Raw genomic sequence first — 10,000 nt, forward strand, 5'->3', positions numbered from 1 at the left:
TTGAGTCAAGAAGTGAGTTATGGTGAGGACGTGAGGTCTTCTGTGGTAGTAAGGAAGAATATGAATGGAATGAAAAGTAGAAATGGGATGAAAAGTGTTTTCTTTCACATATATACTTAAGATTGTACTGTAACTGCACACAAACAGATAAACAGACATATAAACAACCAGTAACACAGACAACAAAACACACACACACACACACACACACACACACACACACCTATCCCCCCATCCCTTTCTCTCCCTTCCATTAGTGGTAGCAGTGCTCAGGCCCTTAGGCAGGCACGGAGCACGCTTGTAAACCTGCCTTTATTAAACTGGCAGCTCCCAAATTATACGGCGAGTTTCCTTCAACCAATTTTACAGCTCTGTTTGCCTTGTATAATATTGGCTTAATTTACATAATGGTTCTGTAATACTTGTGTCGGCCTGGACTGCCTCATTCTGCTGCTTCTCTTCCTTACTTCTGCTCATTCTGCCCTTTCTTTTTACCTCCCTCCTGTCTGTCATCATTTGCAAGGCTCCTTTTATCTTTTGATGTTGGTGTTGTTATTGATTGTAAAAGTGTTAGATGTGAAGGTTAATGGTGGCGATGGCAGCGGCGGCGGTCGTGGTGGTGGTGATGTTGAAAGTGTAGTAGTAGTAGTAGTAGTAGTATCTATGTATCTATCTACCTACCTATCTATCTATCTATCTTGCAATCAATCTATCTATTCATCATATTTCATCTTACATCATTATTTCAATCATGAATATAACCTTAACGCTTCTTCTATCACCTTGAAAAACAAATAAATAAATAGATGAAACTCACTATACCATCATCATCATCACCATCAACACCAACAGCACCCTCACCATTATCATCCAGCTTTACTGCTTACCTCAGCTTCTCTGTCTCGTTCCCTCCCTTAACACCACTGTCTCACCACCAACACCACCACCACCACCACCACCCTTCACATTCACTTTACATATCACATCCTTTCTTGGCGTCGCAACAGGTTACCTCCTCCTCCCCATCCTCCTCCCTCAGCATCAGGACACAGCTCCCATTAGATCCACAAAACAGACCAGACCAGCACCAGTAGCACTCTCTCTCTCTCCTTCAACAGCACAGCCTCCATTCCCCTTAGCCCCGCCGCGCCTAAAGCCGTATTCAGAAACGCTTTGCTCTCTCACCACGGCTATTTACCAAGGCTGCAGAGATGACAGACAGGTTCTCAAGAGTGTTTCTCCTGTTAATAATGTAAAATATCGTTTATATGTCACTAGAACCGTAGAAACACTCTTAAAGACCCGACCCTTTTGAAAGTAGCGGAGGCGCGGCACAGAGGTGTTTTACAATATGGTACACAAGGCCCGTCCAAACACCCGGCCGCGTCAGGATAGCTCCACTCCACTACACAGACCTGCATCCATGTACCTTCCCCCGCCACGCCCACTTTCCTGCCATTAGAACCACTCCGCGTGACACCCAAGCTCGCATTAACTTGATCCATCATAATCCTGTAGCTGTCGGGAGCAGATTAATTGAAATTTGTGCCCGCCGCTTTGTCTACGTGTGTGTGTGTGTGTGTGTGTGTGTGTGTGTGTGTGTGTGTGTGTGTGTGTGTGTGTGTGTGTGTGTGTGTGTGTGTGTGTGTGTTTCACATTTCACCCTCTCACATTTCTCTTTCTCTGTCTCTTATTTTTTTTTCCACAGCTCCTTTCCGTCTTTCTCTCATCTCTTCCATTTTTAATCCCTCGCCTTGTGTCTCTCTTTCCTGGGCTGGTTTTGTGTATTTGTTGTATTCTTTTTCATCTTGTGATTATTCTTCTCTCAGTCTTTTCCCGCCGTGTTATATTTCAAGTATATTCCTGTATTCTTGTATTTTGGTTGAACTCTGTGTCTCCTGCATTTCGTCTAATATTTCGTCGCGTCGCCTCCTCCCTGTAAACTCCAATTATATCAGTTCATTGGTAATTAATCATCAAGGCGCCCTCTTTCCCTCTTTCTTATTATCCTCCTCAGCTTCCGATCCCCCTTCGCTCTCTCTCTCTCTCTCTCTCTCTCTCTCTCTCTCTCTCTCTCTCTCTCTCTCTCTCTCTCTCTCTCTCTCTCTCTCTCTCTCTCTCTCTCTAGGTAGGAAGGACAGAAAAAGACAGAGAAAAAGGGAGAAGTAAGACCGCCCAACCACTTTACCTTTCATATTTCCTCTTTATAATGTACCAATACACTACACACACACACACACACACACACACACACACACACACACACACACACACACACACACACAATCAGCAGCAGCATGAGCTAGGACGCAGCAACATGGAGCTCATAATGGAATACAAACGAGGAAAAACACGTGACAAATAGATTTAGAGCAACTTTTGTCCCGCGCCCGTAATAGAGGAGGAGGAGGAGGGAGGGGGATGGGGACGACGCCTGCGAATTTTGGTGACATAATTGAATTTCTGAGGATTAGCTTCACTCCTCGTCCCTCACTCCCTTTGCTCTTTTCGTGCCTCTCTCTCTCTCTCTCTCTCTCTCTCTCTCTCTCTCTCTCTCTCTCTCTCTCTCTCTCTCTCTCTCTCTCTCTCATGTACAGTAAAACGAAATTATATACCTAAGTACGTAAAAGTAGATGCGAGAAAGGAGGAGGATGAGAAGGAGGAGGAGGAGAATACAAAAGATCACAAAGGAAGATCAAACAGCAGCACACTTGTTGTTCCTTACGGGTCTGTTTGCGAGGGCTATAATACCTAGCATCTAGTGAGAGAAATAGAATAGCACAGCGAAGGAAGAGGAGGAGGAGAAGGAGGAGCGAGGAAGAGGTAGTGGTGGTGGTAGTCATGGAAGGATTTAACAATGGTGAAAGCAAGATTTAGTGAGGAGGAGGAGGAGGAGGAGGAGGAGACCAATGAGAACAACAAGGACGAGGAGGACTGGACAAAGTAACATTTCATAAGGCGGAGGAGGAAGAGGACGTAGCGGTGGTGGTGGTCGTAGTGAAATTCAGTAATGTTGAAAGCAAACTTTAATGCGAACAAGAAGGACAAGAACGCCGAGTAAGACTGGACAAAGCAACAGTAATGTAAGAGGAGGAGAAAGAGAAAGTGGTGAAGGTTGTAGTAGGATTTTGTAATGGTGCAAACAGTATTTAGTGTGCCGGAGGAGGGGAATGAAGAGGAAGAGGACGACGATGAGGACGAGAACAGTGAGCAATGAGTATCTAACAAATAGCTATATTCTGAAACACTTCTGCGTCGCACCTTCACTTCTTTCAAAAGCCTGCAGTTGAATTTACAGGGGCTTTTTAAGTTGTAGTGACAAATGAATAATATTTCTACATTATTAACATGAGAAACACTTTTGGAGATCGGGCTAATCATTTCTGTTGTCTTTGAAAACATTCGCGGTGGGAGTGTAACGCGTTTCTGAATTCGGTCCTAAACTAACAGTAGCTATGGTTGTTGTCAATGGTAAATGATAATGCAATTACTGAGAGGTTTCGACATTATTAAGTATCTGTTCTTGGCCATGTTTTTTTTTATATTGGTTCTACACGTTCTATTCTTAGACTTCACATGACGCATTCGCTCGCTAATGATGCTGCTCAAAGGAAGGGGAGGAAAAATTACATACAGCAGCGACATGTGTACAAATTGACAAGAGCAATGATGATAATTGACTACAGCGAGACTCGTTTTTCTTTTCCTCGGCAAGTGCAATGAGAGAGAGAGAGAGAGAGAGAGAGAGAGAGAGAGAGAGAGAGAGAGAGAGAGAGAGAGAGAGAGAGAGAGAGAGAGAGAGAGAGAGAGAGAGAGAGAGAGAGAGAGAGAGAGAGAGAGAGAGAGAGAGAGAGAGAGAGAGAGAGAGAGAGAGAGAGAGAGAGAGAGAGAGAGAGAGAGAGAGAGAGAGAGAGAGAGAGAGAGAGAGAGAGAGAGAGAGAGAGAGAGAGAGAGAGAGAGAGAGAGAGAGAGAGAGAGAGAGAGAGAGAGAGAGAGAGAGAGAGAGAGAGAGAGAGTGTGTGTGTGTGTGTAGGTAGGTAACACAAATAAAAGGATAAATACATATATAGTTGACAGATAGATTGAAAATAAAAAACTGATTGATAAATAGACAGAAAATTAGACGGGTATATCAACAGTAAGACAGACAGTAAGATGAACAGATAAACAGACAGACAGATAGCCGGACAAAAAGACAAAATACATCTCTGCTGACCACAATTTACACTCAAACGAACACTGTTTCTTAAGAGCCATAGTGTAAAGTATAATTTGACCATTACAATTCAAACCCAAAACGGAGAAAACAGTCTTTTTATAGATGTCAGGGGGATTCTGGCCAAGGGCAACAAAAAAGACAGCAGGGAAAAAAGCCCACTGAAGATGCCAAACCTAAAAGAGCATGATAAAAAAAAAATACCCGAAATTACTAGGCAAAGGAGAGAGAGAGAGAGAGAGAGAGAGAGAGAGAGAGAGAGAGAGAGAGAGAGAGAGAGAGAGAGAGAGAGAGAGATGGATTACATAGAGACAGGTACTTGTGACAGCCCCGCATTGAAAGATTTGTACTAAAGCCACCGCGAGGGTAACTCAGTGGAAGTGTTCCAGGACAAGGCTTAAGTAATGGTACACTTGATGATAAACTACTGTTATTATTAATTTTGCTTGTTCTTGTTCCTGTTCTCGGTTTTTTTTTTTCTCTCTCTCTTTATAATTTTGTTTTTCTTTTATTTTTCTTCTTTTTCTTCTCATCTGTTGCTTCTCATTTTCTTCGCAGGTCATGCCCGCTTCACTATTCCTCCTCTTCATTTTCATTTTTTTTTTCTTCTGATCTTTTTCCTCCCAGGTCATTCCCATTTCACTATCATTTTAGCATTTTTTTCTTTTTTCATACATTTATTATATCATAAACTTTACCTAGTCTTTCTGTTCTCACTCTCAGCTTACTTTCAAAAATATTCTGACGTCTCACTTCAACCCTGCAATTTATCTTCAGTTACAGAGTTATGGAGTTACAGAGAAAGTTATTGGATTTTTCAATGGTGTTTCCATGATTTCAGTGACAGTTCAATAAGAATTTCGCATCCTAAACGGGAACGAACATCATCGGAACCTGCCTAATAACCTCTGTGGCCTCTGGAAACAGTCCTAATGAGAGAACACAATACAGTATTTCACAATACAGGCAAGGGCAAATGAGCCCGAACACAACGGAAACTACATTTTATCAGCCCCTTTTGTGTGTTATATTGAGACAGAGCTTCAGAGCTGCCACAATTACAGGGATCGACTCTCGAGGATATTTTTTTTTTTTTTTTCAGTTTATTCAGACCCTGAACGGCGCCATCACTAGGGAAGCATCTCTTCATTGATGGTACCACAACAGGCAACAGGACGCAAACCCTGCACCAACTGACCGAGTAATATAACCGCAAGGACCAAGAGGCTTTGTTCAGTAACACTTTCAATGAAGCTGCCTATCACAATTTGTTTTAAGAGAGGTTTTCAAGAGACTATCTATGTAACTTTGGACTTGCTTTCGGACTTCTGTTTAGGGAATGGAATCAACTGCAGTTTTTTTTTTTTCCCTTACCAGTTTTGTTGCCCTTTGCTAGATAACCTCTTACATGAAATACAGTACTAGAAATAAACATTCTTTCTTGGCAAATAACTTGGCCATTTATTTTAGCTGCACTATATAAATTGTCTAGTAATTATTAAAAGGACTACATTTATCACTACGATTCCTGTTTTCTTTCACATCGCCACAACAAATTTCTCTTGAATAGTGGATGTGTTGTTAAACAACGCGCTGAACTGTGGAAAGTTTAACGCCAATGGGTAGATTTCTAGGGCAGATCAAGATAACCTGGCCCTGGCCCCGTATTCTGAACCACTTTATACTCACATCCGTACTATTCTGAAATTAAGGCCACAGAGATGACTAGTCAGGGTCTCATGATGTTTATTCCCAATGATGATGCAGAATCTTTGTTTAACCATCACTGGAATCATGAAAATACTCTTAAAACACCCAAGAACTTCCACCAAAGCTGCTACAAGTCTAAGCAAGACACCGAAACGTTTGAGGTAACGACTGGAGGAAACACGGCGAGTCATTCAGGAGAGTGCCAGTCGTGTCTTCCTCCACAAGGACAGCTAACACTGCCTTGGAGGGACGAGAATGCAGGAAAGTGACAAACGTTTCCGTACAGCGAGGCGAGACGTGATGCAAGCTTCATGAACACAGGCTGAAGATGCGGGAGCAGGAAGTGTGGAGTCTGTGATGCCCTGTCACCAGCATCCACAGCGGACGTGGAACAGAAGCATCCGCCGCCTCAACTGTGATATTCATAACTAGTCTCTTGCGCAATAACGGTGTTCAGAATAACAGTATTAACTTGCTGTTGTTTTAATTGTTGTTGTTTTTTATTGTTGTTGTTGTTATTGTTAGCATTATTGTTATTATTATTATTATTATTATTATTATTATTATTATTATTATTATTATCATTATCAGCATTATTATCACTATCGTTTTTACCATTATTATTATTATTATTATTATTATTATTATTATTATTATTATTATTATTATTATTATTATCATCATTATTATTATTATAATTATTCACTCATCAAAACATCATTATCCTCGCTTAAAAAAGGAGGAAGAGCAAGAGCAGGAGCAGGGGCAGGAGACGGCGGAGGAAAGGAGTAATTAGTCATAATTGAGCAGCAACATGGAACAAAGGCAAACAATTAGGCAATAAACAAAGATCACCAAAAAAATGTTCGACACAGGAAGCCCAGTTAATGAGGCACCGCGGTGGTGTTTATGTTACCACGGCCACAACTCTGTGTGTGTGTGTGTGTGTGTGTGTGTGAGTGTGTGTGTGTGTGTGTGTGTGTGTGTGTGTGTGTGTGTGTGTGTGTGATACAGGTCTTCGCCTCTTGTTCCCTGCACTACAATGGTCTACTTTCACTACACAGACTCAAAGGTTTCATAATTCAAATGCTGCTTTACAAAATACAGGTTCGTTGACGAGCTCTGCCCATGAATGTCTTTGTAGTGTAGGATGACAGGCAAGCATGGGCCTTACTTGGACTGCTGTGATTTTTTTCTCAGCTTAATAAAGTGCTCTTGTACAAATATTGAACAGAATTTTGAAAGATAAACACTCACAGCAACAGAAGGTGATCGAATGTTCAGTAAAGCATCTCAATGCATGTACGTTGTACGAGTATTCTGCTTTGTAAAATTGCGTAGAGTGATATCATAATCAGAATAGGAGTAGAGATAAGTGGCTCGTGCTTGATAAAGTTATATTTGAATGAAAGAAAGAAAGAAATTAATTCTCAAATGGAGTGATAGATGACTGGAATAACCTTAGTAATCAAGTTAGTGCCGAGTCAATGGGGAGCTTTACAAAGATTAGTCAGTTTATGGATGGGAACGACAGGCGTTAAAAGCAGATATATTTTATACAAGAAATTTTATGTATAGACCTGCTGTCTTCGTGCAGCTTCCCTTACATTTTTTTTTTTTTTATGTTCTTACGTTCCTATATCTACAAAAAATATTCTTCAGACAAAAATTAATATCAAACAACTGCCGTCGCCTACCACATCCCCAGTGTTTGGTCTTTGCGGAACTCCTATTATAAACCAATTCATTAGTTCACATCTAATTTATATCCGATTTTATAAACACCATATTCACTTTTACTTTGTGGCATTACGATATGGGATAACTGCACTTCGGTAAACGCGTTACTTCTCCCACCAACGCAGACATATGAACATAAAAACGAAGGAGAACAAGGAAACTGCAAAAGCCCAGCTGACCAACACAAGAACACAAGAACACAAGCGGATATCAACAAGTATTCTTTTTACCCTGTCAGGAAGGAATAACACTACTTAAATACACGCAGGAACATCGCCCTTACATCATTTACTTCGTATTTCATTATGGCATTTACTTTTCTTCTATTTCTGAACACCACGTCTTTGTTTATGCACCAGAATCTCTTGCATAATGTTCAAAACTCCTTGTCTGTAGGAACCCTGTCCTACGTAACATTATCAGACTATCATCGTTGTAAATAATAGAACACGACCAAGTGGAGTTTACTTAGTCTTAAATCCACATCTCCCCGCTTTTTTCCTCTGTTGTTTTAGTTATTTATGTTATTCAACTGCAGAAAGTTCTTTTTATAGACTTGTAAAGGAGACTGAGCTAAAAAAGAAAAATGAGAGAGAGAGAGAGAGAGAGAGAGAGAGAGAGAGAGAGAGAGAGAGAGAGAGAGAGAGAGAGAGAGAGAGAGAGAGAGAAACCCCTTAATTGGAGCTCCCAAAAAAATGTAAAAAAAAAAAGATATCAGTTTTTCCTTGCGTATTTACATGACATAAATAATTTTCATTCCTCTTAGTCACTTTATTCATTTTCTATGTCAAAATCTCTCCCTTTTTTTATGACACTGGGTTACTTAATTTATGATACCTTTTGTACGCGTTCCACCGCATCATATGACCACATGTAATAGTACTGGCCCCATTTTTGTGCACACATTTCGCCTTTCCCACGGCCTGAGGGATTAGCACACAATACGGTAACAAATCCTTTCATTTCCTTGTCAGGTCGTCACTTAACTGTCTCATTTAACTTGTAAAATAAAAAGCACAGATCGGAACTTTATCTAACATTTTATTTTCCAGAGTCTCCCCTCCCCTGCCCTTCTCGTCCCTTTGCATCCCATTTTAAATATTCCCGGATCTATTCTAACATTATTTTTTCTTTTCTCCTTTTTCTCAGAGCTATCCTCACGTCTTTTAGTGGCAGGGAGGCATGGCAGCGACAAGCCGTGGCGTGGGATATATGATGACTGCACTTATGTTGATCACCACGGCGGAGTTTGTCGAGTAATGATGTTTAGTTGTCCAATACCTAAAGTGCGGCTTCCTTCCGGTGTGGCCTGATCAGTAACGTGTTGTGCAGGAATCAGCTACGTGGATGAGATAATAGTTAAAGATATAAGAAAATAGGAACAGACTCAGTTATCAGATTATTTTTTTATTAGTGCCTAGTCATCAGGGGACTTAAAAAGAAGTTTAGGTGAATTTATGCATGAGAATGATAGGTGGACATAGGTACGGATGTTTCATGCAAGAACTGCCATGTGTAGGCATGATGGCTTCTTGCAGCTTCCCTTATTTTTTTATGTTATGTTCTTAAAATGCGGAGACTGCTTTCTAAAACCATAAAGTACGACCTTCTTGCCTGGACGTTACGATCACAGTATGTTTTGATCAGTGATGCATTGTGTTAAAATCAGCTGGAAACTTAAGGCATTAGCAAGAAACATACGAAACTAAGGAGACTACAAAGGGCCAATCGACAAACACACACAAGACATATCATGAGCCATCACCATCACTAACAAAATTACCAACACAACAATCACAAACCACAACCATCAGTGTACACCTTCTGGGAAACCTGAAGCAATATTTTCTACCACAAAATGGCAGAGAAAGGCAGACCAGACCCTCCAGAAAGAGAACACCTTGGGCTCTCACAGGGATTTATTTCAGAGGCCACAGAAATTACCAGTCAGGTTCTCATGGGCGTTTTTCACGTTGACGGTGCGGAATATTCGTTAAACTATCACTCCAGTCATCAGAACACCGCTGAAAATACTGGACAGCTTCGCGTAAAAAAATGTAGGAGATGAAACAAAGACAAGGAGATATGACGCAGTGTTTACGAATATGCTTCTAAAACACCAGATAAGCAATGCAATCTTTAACTTCACAGAAAAGAACAACAGTACTTCATAATAAATAACGACTGGAAAAAAAATACATAGCACATTTCTCATAACGAATATTTTCATACCAAGTTAAATATCGGTAAATAATAACCAAGCATTAATTTCACACCAAGAAGACAGATGATGCAAACTCAGCGAAGCCTTTAGTGCTATGAGAGAATCCCTGA

At 40.8% G+C, this 10,000-nt stretch overlaps 2 long non-coding RNA genes across 4 annotated transcripts in view; one reads left to right on the forward strand and one right to left on the reverse strand.

The window, feature by feature from the left end:
- Positions 1-5,741, forward strand: part of LOC135109833 (uncharacterized) — a 9,189-nt gene extending 3,448 nt beyond the window's left edge. Inside the window, exon 2 of the long non-coding RNA XR_010272931.1 lies at positions 5,319-5,741. This is a non-coding gene — a long non-coding RNA (uncharacterized LOC135109833). The remainder of the gene's footprint in view (positions 1-5,318) is intronic.
- The window catches only part of LOC135109829 (uncharacterized), a 94,080-nt gene that overhangs the window by 45,677 nt on the left and 38,403 nt on the right, over positions 1-10,000 (reverse strand). The gene's annotated exons all lie outside the window — the stretch shown is intronic.

Source organism: Scylla paramamosain, chromosome 2 (assembly GCF_035594125.1).
Source record: "Scylla paramamosain isolate STU-SP2022 chromosome 2, ASM3559412v1, whole genome shotgun sequence".
Lineage (NCBI taxonomy): Eukaryota > Metazoa > Arthropoda > Malacostraca > Decapoda > Portunidae > Scylla > Scylla paramamosain.